Source organism: Pezoporus occidentalis, unplaced genomic scaffold (genome assembly GCF_034315485.1).
Source record: "Pezoporus occidentalis ecotype Australia unplaced genomic scaffold, CSIRO_AGI_Poc_V1 ctg110, whole genome shotgun sequence".
NCBI lineage: Eukaryota > Metazoa > Chordata > Aves > Psittaciformes > Psittacidae > Pezoporus > Pezoporus occidentalis.
Genome location: NW_026912887.1, coordinates 1565226 through 1575571, shown reverse-complemented (window position 1 = coordinate 1575571; position 10346 = coordinate 1565226). Strand labels below are relative to the sequence as shown.

Below are 10346 nucleotides of genomic sequence, written 5' to 3'. Positions count from 1 at the left end.
CCCACCACAGTTAAAGGTTACGTGGCTGGAGTTTCTTTGTGGAGAAAACCATTGCCGTTGTGCCTCACAATCCTGAGCTGTGAATGCCTGGGGGTTTGCTGCTCTGCCTCGGACACAAGGACATGGTGAGGCCTCTTCTCTCTCCCAACACTGACTTGACATGGAGGGAGGGAAGAGGTGGGAAGGCGTTTGTCCTGTTACAGCAGAGTGCATAGAAATTGTGAGGCTTTGCTGGAGTTGTGCAGGAAGTCTGCAGCGCACCAGGAGCGGAATCTCCTGGAGCAGCACTTGCTGCTGTTTGTTTTCTAAAGCATGTATTTAAAGGACACACAGTGATTACTAATAAACTAAATTAAAAGGGCAAAAGGTGGAGAGAGACAGTAGAGGGAAGTTCTTAACACCTGTCACCGTGTTCATTACTCACAGCGTGTGTGTGTTTTCTTCGTGCCACAGATCACCACGCAGACATAATTATCTGGGCAGGAGGTGGGGTTTGCATGCTACAGGAAAACACTGCCATGGCTTGCTAATTTGATTTTAATATCTGTGCCATGCTATTGTTTGGCCTAGAAATTAGATTGCTTTTTACTAATATAATTGGCTAATTAAAACGTCTTCTGCAGGAGATGGGGAAGATACCCACAGTCCTTATGTGACTTGGGACATAATAAAGTAAACATGAGTCGGTTCCTCATCCAACAAGAGCTCATTTAGAGCACAAAGAAAGGAGTACCTACATAGTAATTTTCTTAATAGGTTTCTGAGATGATTTAGGGTCCAGTCCTCTACCTTTGGATTGGAGACAGAAACCCTGGAACACAGAAGACCCAGCCCTGCAAGACTGCCTGTGCTGATACTGACCTGGTAGGTAATTATCACCAAGTCCATCTACTTGCAGTATTCTCTCCAGTTAGTCATTGTAAGTTCCGTACCGGGGGCTGGTTATGAAGATGTAAAGCAACAGAAAATAGTAAAGTTCCACCAAAACATACCCTCTCTGCCCAGGCAGCTAAACCATACGTGGTTTTGCAACATGACCATACAGTCTTGGTATTTCCATCCTTCGCTCCTACCTGGTCCAAGTTGCTGGAAGGGAACAGATTACTGGCTTGCCTTGGATCCCAGCTGCAGCAGCCACAGCCTCTTTACTCCAGGATGCTTATTGGATTCCACCTCTAGTACATTACCCTTCAGACAGGACTTGGGGAAAAGTCCTATCCTAGACAATCTGCCTGGGAGCCTGGAAAGAGTTGGAGAGACTTATGCTAATCATAGTTAATTTGTATGTGCAGATGATTCTAACTAAATGTAGGCTTCCCTTAGTATCTTCAATTAAAAGCTCTGGATATACTCCAAAGTTACAAATTCCTTCACTAAGCCAGTAGGGAATGATAATGAATTATTGCTAATATAGCCATAAAGCTTTTATTTGCATAAGTAATATGAAGCTAATGTGTGGATAAAATTAAACTTTAAAATGAAATATTATTAAAACAAAACTGTTAATGAATTTGGACACATTACTGAGCAGGTACATTTGGCAGCTGGCTAGAACAGATAACTCTAATAGAAGTCTCATTGAATCAAAATCAATATTGAACATTACATAAGACACTGAAGGTAGTTGAGCAAGTTGTATGTGCTCATCTGCTCACTCCTGGTGTGTTTCATCATTGTTTCCTTTCACAGTTAGCACTAAAACAAAAGAAGGTGCAATAATGCAGGAGGGAGAACTAAATCTATGAATGGGACTATTTCATTCCATTTTTTACTGGTATAATTAGATTGGCTTGAGAGAAGATGCTCTGAGCTCTCATGGGTATGGAAGAAAACCTGAAGATTGAAAGTCACATTAAAGGGAATGATGGACATGTGCTGCTCACACAACAGAGTGTTACTGGTGGTGTTATATTAATATTGTTATTACCAAGGCTGGACTTCCTGGTTCTTGAAATGTTTCACTGATCAATTTTTACTCCTTTTCATATTGCAGAAGTCTCTCCTCAGTCCCCTGCAGATACTTTGGGCTACAACAGTCCAGGGGAATTACTTCAGCCTAACATGATCTTAGAACCAGAATAATATTAGATAAAGGAATTTCCTCTGAATTAGTAGTTTCTGCCTCTCTAAGTATGCTGTAGGAAAGACACAGGGTGCAGTATTTTGATCAGTTTGTTCTTTCTTCCACTGTCACACATAAAGCAGACTTAAAGCAACATCTCTCTCTGTTGGCATTAAGGGATTGCACGTGCTTTGTGGTGACTTCCTGACAAAAAATGCAGAGTAATTGCTGTGCTCCCAGCTCTTAAATACGTACAACACTTACCTCCATTTCAGTCGTGTATGAGCCGTGCTGCTGCCTTTTACACACGACTCATTTACACAGGCTTAGCTTTAGTCCTGATTTAGATCCAGCTGCTCCAGCACGGATTCAGTTACAGTTACATTGCTGTGCTGTTGTGCTGCTCTTCTGTAAAGCTCATGGAAATGTGCACAGCCACCCCTGGCTGTTACTGCAGGATACCCCAAACCTCCCCATGCCTGGAGCTGCACACAGAACACGCTGTGGGTGCTCACATCTTTTGCCAGTGTCACAAGATGGAGTCATGGACTGCCTGGACTGTCAGAGGAAGGAGCATTTTCAGGGCTAAAGGGTTCATGCTCATGAAAGGAATGAATTTTCCCTTTTGTGCAGGAGGATTCTGTACTTCACCTTTTTGCAGAGGCCAAAACTGACACCTGGAAAGATAAAAGATGTCAGCTCTCTGCTGGTGTTTCATCCCAAGTGGAAAGACCTGCGCTGACTTCAGCTCCCAAAGAATTTGTCCATATCTGTCTTCTTTCAGAGTAAGTGTTTCAGAAATAACCTCATGAAGTTGCATTTCTGTGGGGCTTGTGTACCTGACCTACATACCCAGCTTTGAAACTCCCAGTGCTCAGGAACAAGGTTGAATTCAGTGTTACTTTGTGGTGCAAAAAGTACATTAGGTTTTCCTTTATTTTTTCCTCTATATTCTATATGAATAAATTTGGTGAAAACCATTAGGAGATGCTTTCCCCAGTGTTCCATTTCAATTTCTTTGCTGTTTCTTGTACAGGATGAAATGAATTCCCTTTCTGTACTAAGAACAGGCTCCGAAGTTAAACCCAAGCTGGATGTAGATGCTGTGGTAAGTCAGAATGGCTAGCTTGTCATTTACAGCTGGATTTGTACATGTGGGATAACTCTACTACTGTGAGATACCGGTGGATTGGAATTGCTGACGGATTAAAGCTTGGAAATGGGGCTGGATAATGGAAATAGCAACTTGGTGCACCTCAGTCCCAGCTGCAGCGCTGGCTGTGGCCTGTTCACACACAAGAACTCGGTATGAGAGGGTGAGCACAGGAGAAAAACAGTCTGTTATGGGTGATACTAGTTGTGAGTGTGGGCTTTGTTCACGCTGGCCACGTGCCTCAGTCAACCTGGGAGATGTTACTGAGCCCCGCAGGGGCAGCACAAGGGGAGTGGAACAGAAATGACAATTGACCCTTTTTGTGGCATGTTCTCAAGAGCCAGGCTCAGTATCTGGGTGGAAACGCGCCCGTTGAACAGCTTTGTTCAAAAGGAAGCTCAGGAAGATTGGACAAAGCAGTGGTAAGAAGTTAAATCACCAATTCAGATGTGAATTTACTGTTCAGATGTGGGTTTACTCAGTTCTTCACTCGCTGCTGCGGCTCTGCTTTAGAAAAATTCAAATGCTGAAATACATGTGACCATTTTGAAATGCTTAGAAGACAAGGCCAACATTTCATCAATTTATGTTTGGCCCAAATGGCCTTTATATCCAAGAGTGTGCTTGAAACTCTGGATTATAGGCATAAAAAGATGAATAGAATTGTAATGATTTGCTGTAAAAGAAGACTAAGATTTGGGGAGGATGATGAAAGCCAGCTATAGCCGAAGCAGTTTTCTTCTGTGTAGCTCTTCAAAGGAGTACAGTGGCAAAATCAAAAGAGATGGCAAGGATATGTTTTATATTACTATACATAAGCAAACAGATGGTTTACTTTTTCTCCTCTTTTAAATATGTAGCTGCTACAGTCTTGTTATATCTCTTGGCCTGGTTTCAGATCTCAATTGAGTTTTCAAAACTGAGTTGATTGAATAATAGGTATATCACAATTTCAAATCAATTAGAAATATCACTCACCAGAGGAGCTGATGGTGCACTTGAATGTCAATACTAAAACCATGTAAGCCATGAATTACTTTGGACTATTTAACATTATTATATTTCTCTGTAAGGGGGACAGTTCTGCTGGTAACAGTTGGCAGGAGCTGCTGGGGATGGGGCAGGCTCATTTGTGACCAGATGTAAAGTAGCTCTCGGGGCCCTTTGGGGGAGTTTGTCTCTTGGTACCTGTGTGAGTGATTCCCTCCTGTCGGCTGCTTCTATACGTGAACCTTTCCCTTCTCTCTGTCCTGCTCAGCACTTGCTACTAGAAGGGGTAGGGTCCTTGCTTTTGGCTTCAGTCAGCTGCCTTTGTGCATCCTCCATGCTTCCTTGTTCTTCCTCTTCTCTTGATGCTCGTTATTAACTCAGTATGTTATTTACTCTTCTGCATCAAGAAGGATGAGATACAGATGGGTGAGTGCTTTATGTTGCACTCTGTAACCAAGTGTTGTGCCCAGAACAGTTTCTTGTAACCTGGTTTGCCTCTCATAATTATGTACTTCATAGAAGTTCTCCTGAGGGGATGGAGCTGTCCCTGAGAGAAGGGATTGAATCAGGTAATACTTGTAGGCTTTAAAACCCCACAGTGTTATTAGTATCCTGCCTATAGAACACTGTTGATTGTACTCTAATCTGTTACTAGTTCAAAACATGATTATTTCCTTAATCTTCAGTACCTCACCCCATGGGCCCCCACCAAAAGGCACTTGCTCAGACCTGTTCTGTCTGATGACAGCACTTCTGCAGCGAGCTCTCACAGAATTGAATTGACCTCAAATGTCTGCCCAAGGTGCTGCCATTTCCACGAGGCCATAAGTGTGCTTTGGGAATATGTTCTGTCTTCCTAATGAACCGTGATTTTCAGCACAGTGCATTGGTAACAGAGAGCCGTGCAAGAAGGATGTAATGCAACAACAGGAGCACGTGCAGCTCTTGTGCTGTGCGACACGACAGGGTTTATGGATGTTTGAGGACCTTTCCTTTATGGACAGCCTGGCAGCTGCCTGGGAGGGTTGGAGTCAGTGGAGTTTGGTGGGGTTTTATCATTGTTGTGTTCTGGTTTTATTTGCTTCTGTTGGCACTGATCTCTGGAAGGCAGTAAAAATATTTATTCAGCATAGGCAGGGTGACAGATCTCTCTTGTATGAAGAACTATTTGATGAGCTGTTATTTTGAGTGCCTTTCCTATTCATTGAACTAATTAGCTCTACAAATCTTGCTGTCAGCCAGTCATAGCCTCTTATTTATTTGCCCATGTGCAGGATTTCTACTTTGCTGCATATACACAGATCTATAAAACCAAATGCACCAAAAATTGTCTCTTAGCTGGATATAAATGGAAACAAAATACTCTCGGAATTATTATTACATGTGCCATTAATTTTTATTTGAACTGTCTTATAAAGATGCCAAGTGGCTTTCATTGGTTTTCACTGTTCCACTTGTGTAAATGTAGGACAGTTGTTGATTTTTTTTCTTTTAATGCTGTTTTACTGGCTTCAGGGGGAAAGGATGGAAATGACTATGTCTAGGTTAGGGGAGAACAGAGATTTTAATGGGTACCTGGAATCTCCTGCTGTCACCGACTTCTACATCTCTTTAAAGCTATTGTTTGGTTTTAACCTCCTCTTGTGCTTTCTCTCCTTCTGCAAGCTTTGCAGTTTTGGCAGCCTTTTTAACATCACAGTGAGCGGAGTTAAGTATTTGATATGCTTAAAGCACTTCAAGCTCATGAACACACAGCCTGCAAGGCTGGTGTTCAGTTGCAGTGAGCCAGGTTGTTTCTGGCAGTGCTGGTACAGAGCATGTTCTCATGGAAGATATCTAGAAAATGTACTTTGTGGGAAAGCAAAATCTGACTGATGTGATTCCTGGCACCAGTGTCTCTTGTGATGTGACTGTTGTGGCATTTCTGGTTTGGGACCGTATCACAGTGGCTCTTAGAGACACAGCACTACTTGTCAGCAGCCAGTGCTGCTGTGAAGTGGGACCTAGGAAGTGTGTGCTCACCCTGTGAAATACAGCCAGATGTTTTACAGCTGCACAGTTGCCTACACAAGTTGCCAGTAATCCCTGGAAGTTGTGCAAGGCAATGGCCAACTGGAATTGCACTGCCTGGTGGGAAGGGATTTTCCATTTTGTAACCTGATGTCTTCGAAGTCATCACAGCCAAGATTCCTCTTCAACATCTGCAGCATCCTGTGCTCCTGAGCATGGAGACCACAGAGACATTGCCAGCTGCAGAGCTGTGCTGTCAGTGGTCAGGGTTGTAGTGGCCACATGATGTTCAGTTCTCTAAAGTTAGGGGGATATTTTTTACATCTTGGTTTCTGCTCATGTCCCCCTACTCCTCAGTACAAAAGCCTTAAGTACACCTCATTTTGGAAGCAGAGATGTGGCTCCCTCATCCCTGGCAGTGTTCAAGGCCAGGTTGGAAGGGGCTTGGAGCAAGCTGCTACAGTGGAAGGTGTCCCTGGCCATGGCAGGGGATTGGAACGGGATGAGCTTTAAGGTCCCTTCCAACACAAAACCAGGCTGTGATTCTGTGAATCTGTGTAATGGAATTGGGTAGGATCTACACCAAGTACACACTGAACTGCAGGAAAGCAATCATTTATTTTTTTTGTCCTTTCTGCCAAAGAAAGCCCTGTTCAAATGCAGCACAAACTGAGCGCACGCAGCCCAAAGGCAGTGAGTGGTGACAGCACAGCTGTAAAATGGAAACCTGCTCAATAGAACTGTGCTGATTACCTTGAGGGCTCTCACTTGATGATCAGAAATGTGTGTCCAATTTTGATGTGTGAGCTTTAAAAAGGATGTTGGCAAATTGGAAACTATTTAGGAAGGGGTTACAGGCAAGATTTGAAAATCAGGCTGTCTAAAGAGAGACTTAGATTCTTAATCGCTTTATCTTGTTTGAGAAGAAGAATAAAAGAGTGCTTGAGGAGGAGATCTGTGATGGTAACGACTCTTGAATCTGCAGTCAGGAAGCACTAGGGTGATGTTGGCAGCTGTGGCCATGGTTGAGCTATGCAGCCCTGACTGCGGGCACAGTCACTTGAGCAGTGTCACAGTGCTGGGCATTGTCTGCTGCTTGAAGCCTGTGGTCCAGACTGAGTCCTTGAAGCTGTAGGTCTGACGAAGCCGTGAACCAAGGGCTCTGGTTCGTGTCAGACAAGTGAGATACTTACAGCAGAGCAATGGCAATTCCAGTGTACCTGATTTTCAGATGAAATTTGGTAAGTTTGGGAATGTAGCTGGGCAGTGTGACCACCTCTGTGGAAGACACTCAGTCATCAAGGTGATGGGATGAAGCAAGAATTAGTAAGCTGAAAATTGTGAGGAAGACTTCAGGCCTGGTTTTTGGTCCATTCTCTTTTGATTCCCTTGATGCATTATTAAATGTTGAGGTGATGTTGTAGAGATTAAAATAAACCTGACTGCTTGTATGAAGCATGTAATACCTCTCTTTGGGGAGAAAGAAGTCTATTGATGATGGAAATGGTGTTAAGCCAGCACAAACCCCTTGAGTTAGAATGCTTCATGTCAGGTTCTACCCAAGAGCTCGAATGAAGTGGGGCTACATTGTGGAAACTCTGCAGCCTGTGTACATGTATTTTAGAGAGAAGGGTAGTGGAACAGGAACATGGTTTGAACCATTGGGAATGAGAGTCTCCAGGTTTCATATTTCGGTGTTTGGCAGGTACCAAACAATTTCATCCTGGACAAAGCCTTCTCTCTGTGAGTTTCTATTACCATAATGCATCCCTTGCGTTCTGGCTCCTTCTCCTAAACTTCCTTCCCATCGACCACATCTCATCCCATGTCACTCCTCTGCTCTGAAATTCTGTAACTTCTCTAAATGTGCAGGTACCCACACGAGTCTTCAGCTGATTGCCAGTTGTGGCTGAAACCAGATAGACCTGGCTTCTACTGAAATAAACAGCAACAGGACTTCAGCTGTGCTAGCCTTGATGTCAGAGACATTTAGAACTGGGTTGTAACTTGGGCACGTGCTGGATTATTGCCAGCAGCTGTGAAAGGATGCATCTGTCGGTACTGACTGACCTCACTATTGGGAAGTCTGTTCTCTGGTGCACAGCCCCTCTTGGCCATCATAAGAGCACAGTATGTTAGTTTGATTTGCTTTCTTTAAGCATGTAGGCCACTCTGTTGTTCCACCTGAAGCTTTCCTTGAAAGAGAACACGGTTATGGTACCAAGCTGATCACAGCTTCCGGAGAGAAGAATAATAAACAGCTCATTGAGGTAAAAGGAGAGATTTTGCTTGAGCTGTGTGGGCTTTTGATCAGAGAGGTTAATCTGAAAGGCATTTAGGCGCATGCCTAAGGAATAGAAATTGGCTTTAAAGGGAAATACATGCTACATTAGAATAAATTACAAGCTAATGTGATTGGGTAAAGCAGGGTGTAGAACAGTTAAGCTGGAGTGGGCTGTTAATCCATGTTGCCTGTTCATTTATTTTAATAGTGAGTTTACAAAACCAACAATAAAGCAGACTATAAAAGATGTAACTTCTAAAAATTATGCTTTAAACTCATAGAATTTCTCTGCACCCAGTTAAAAGGAAGCATGGCATTATGCTAAAAATACATACACTTGCAGACTGCTCCTTGGGGTGGCAGATCTCAGTGGTGCTGGTTTTCAGATGTGTTTGATTCTAAGTCATGCTTGTACCTCAAATTACAGGAAATTGAGTGTTCAGTTATGAGAGCTTTAAATTTTAATTCAACTTAAAGCATGTGTAATATATTCTTTAGTCTATGGAGTTAATAATATACTCTATAGTCTATATTTCAGTACAGTTTTGAGGCATTTCTCTGCTAGTAAGCACTTATGTCTTGGCAGGACTAGAAGTGCTTTTCCATATCAGCAACAGTGCATGAATGCTGAAATCTCACTAGAGGGTTGTGCTGTGTGTCAGGAGATTCTTACTCAGGCAAATGCATAACTGGTGATTGTATTTAGGAAGTTACTATAGTAAAATTAAGAACTAGTCATCTTGGATGCAGAATTTAAGTCTTTGACACAGAATTTTTCACATCCCAAAACTTCTGAGTAGAAGTTTGTACTGGAAGTTATTACAGAACAAAGTCCCCCCCATGACACTTACAGCACTCCTGTGACCTCTGGTTCTGTTTCTACAGCCCAGAGTCAGGATTAGGGAAGAATTTACTGGTTTTAAGATGTAGTTTCTGAAATGGCTTAGCTTCATGCAGGTGCCTGTGGCAGCAGAGAGGTGAGGTACCGGGGTGCAGAAGCACTGTCTTACCGCATTACTGAGGGCATCTGGACTTAGCCCTGGACCTCAAAAGCTTCAAGAACTGTTAGAGGGATCAGGGAGTATTTGCCTGGAAACCACACAAATTATGTTCCATTTGTAACAGGGTATTCAGGTTTCTGTTGGATTCTTACACCAATTTACAGCATCTTTGCATTGCCTCCCAGACTGGAGATTCTACTCTTTCACCAGCATGTGGGTGAGTGTTTGAAAGCTGATGGGCTTTTCTTTGCAGATAGATTGTCAGAGATGTGCAAGTGTACCTGGTGTGGGATGTAAATACAGCCACATATTGAAGCAGCGTTTTATTGTGTTTATCAGAAAAACTTACACCGAGGAAAAGCAAGGCCATTTTTTATGTTGATATTCATCATTTAGCAGCTATAACCAAATCTGGGGAAGCAACCAATGTTCTCAGTGAAACATCAGTGGAAACCTCCCTGGAACTTCATTGCTGTGCTGGTTAACTCTGCGGGAGGAGGTGGGCAGAACCTCGGGGAGGGCCACACTGAAAACTGTATTTAACAGGAGAGGGTAAGAAAAGCCTAGGAAAGTTTTTAGTAATCTTGGCTTGAAGGGTAATTTTCTTGTCAAGTGTATAATTAATGCACCATACATTACAGTAGCCTATTGTTATTCTCAAATGCCTGGATACATTTCAAACTGAATGGCTGTTTAACAAAACACTTGGCAGATTTATTACCCTAAGGTGATTCTGTCAGTCAGCATTTTCACGTGGTTAGCCTGAAGGGAGGCAGAATCAATTCTGGTGTCTATTCTGTGGGATGCTGAGCTGTGAAAAGTAAACCACACACCCACATGCACAGC

General features: G+C 43.0%; 1 long non-coding RNA gene across 1 annotated transcript; it reads left to right on the top strand.

Annotated features, from left to right (window-relative positions):
• The first annotated feature begins 290 nt into the window (after positions 1-290).
• On the top strand, positions 291-3652 carry LOC134170549 (uncharacterized). The gene is made up of 4 exons (XR_009967306.1): positions 291-864; positions 1994-2847; positions 3099-3170; positions 3554-3652. It is a non-coding gene; the product is annotated as an uncharacterized LOC134170549 (long non-coding RNA).
• The last annotated feature ends 6694 nt before the right edge of the window (positions 3653-10346 follow it).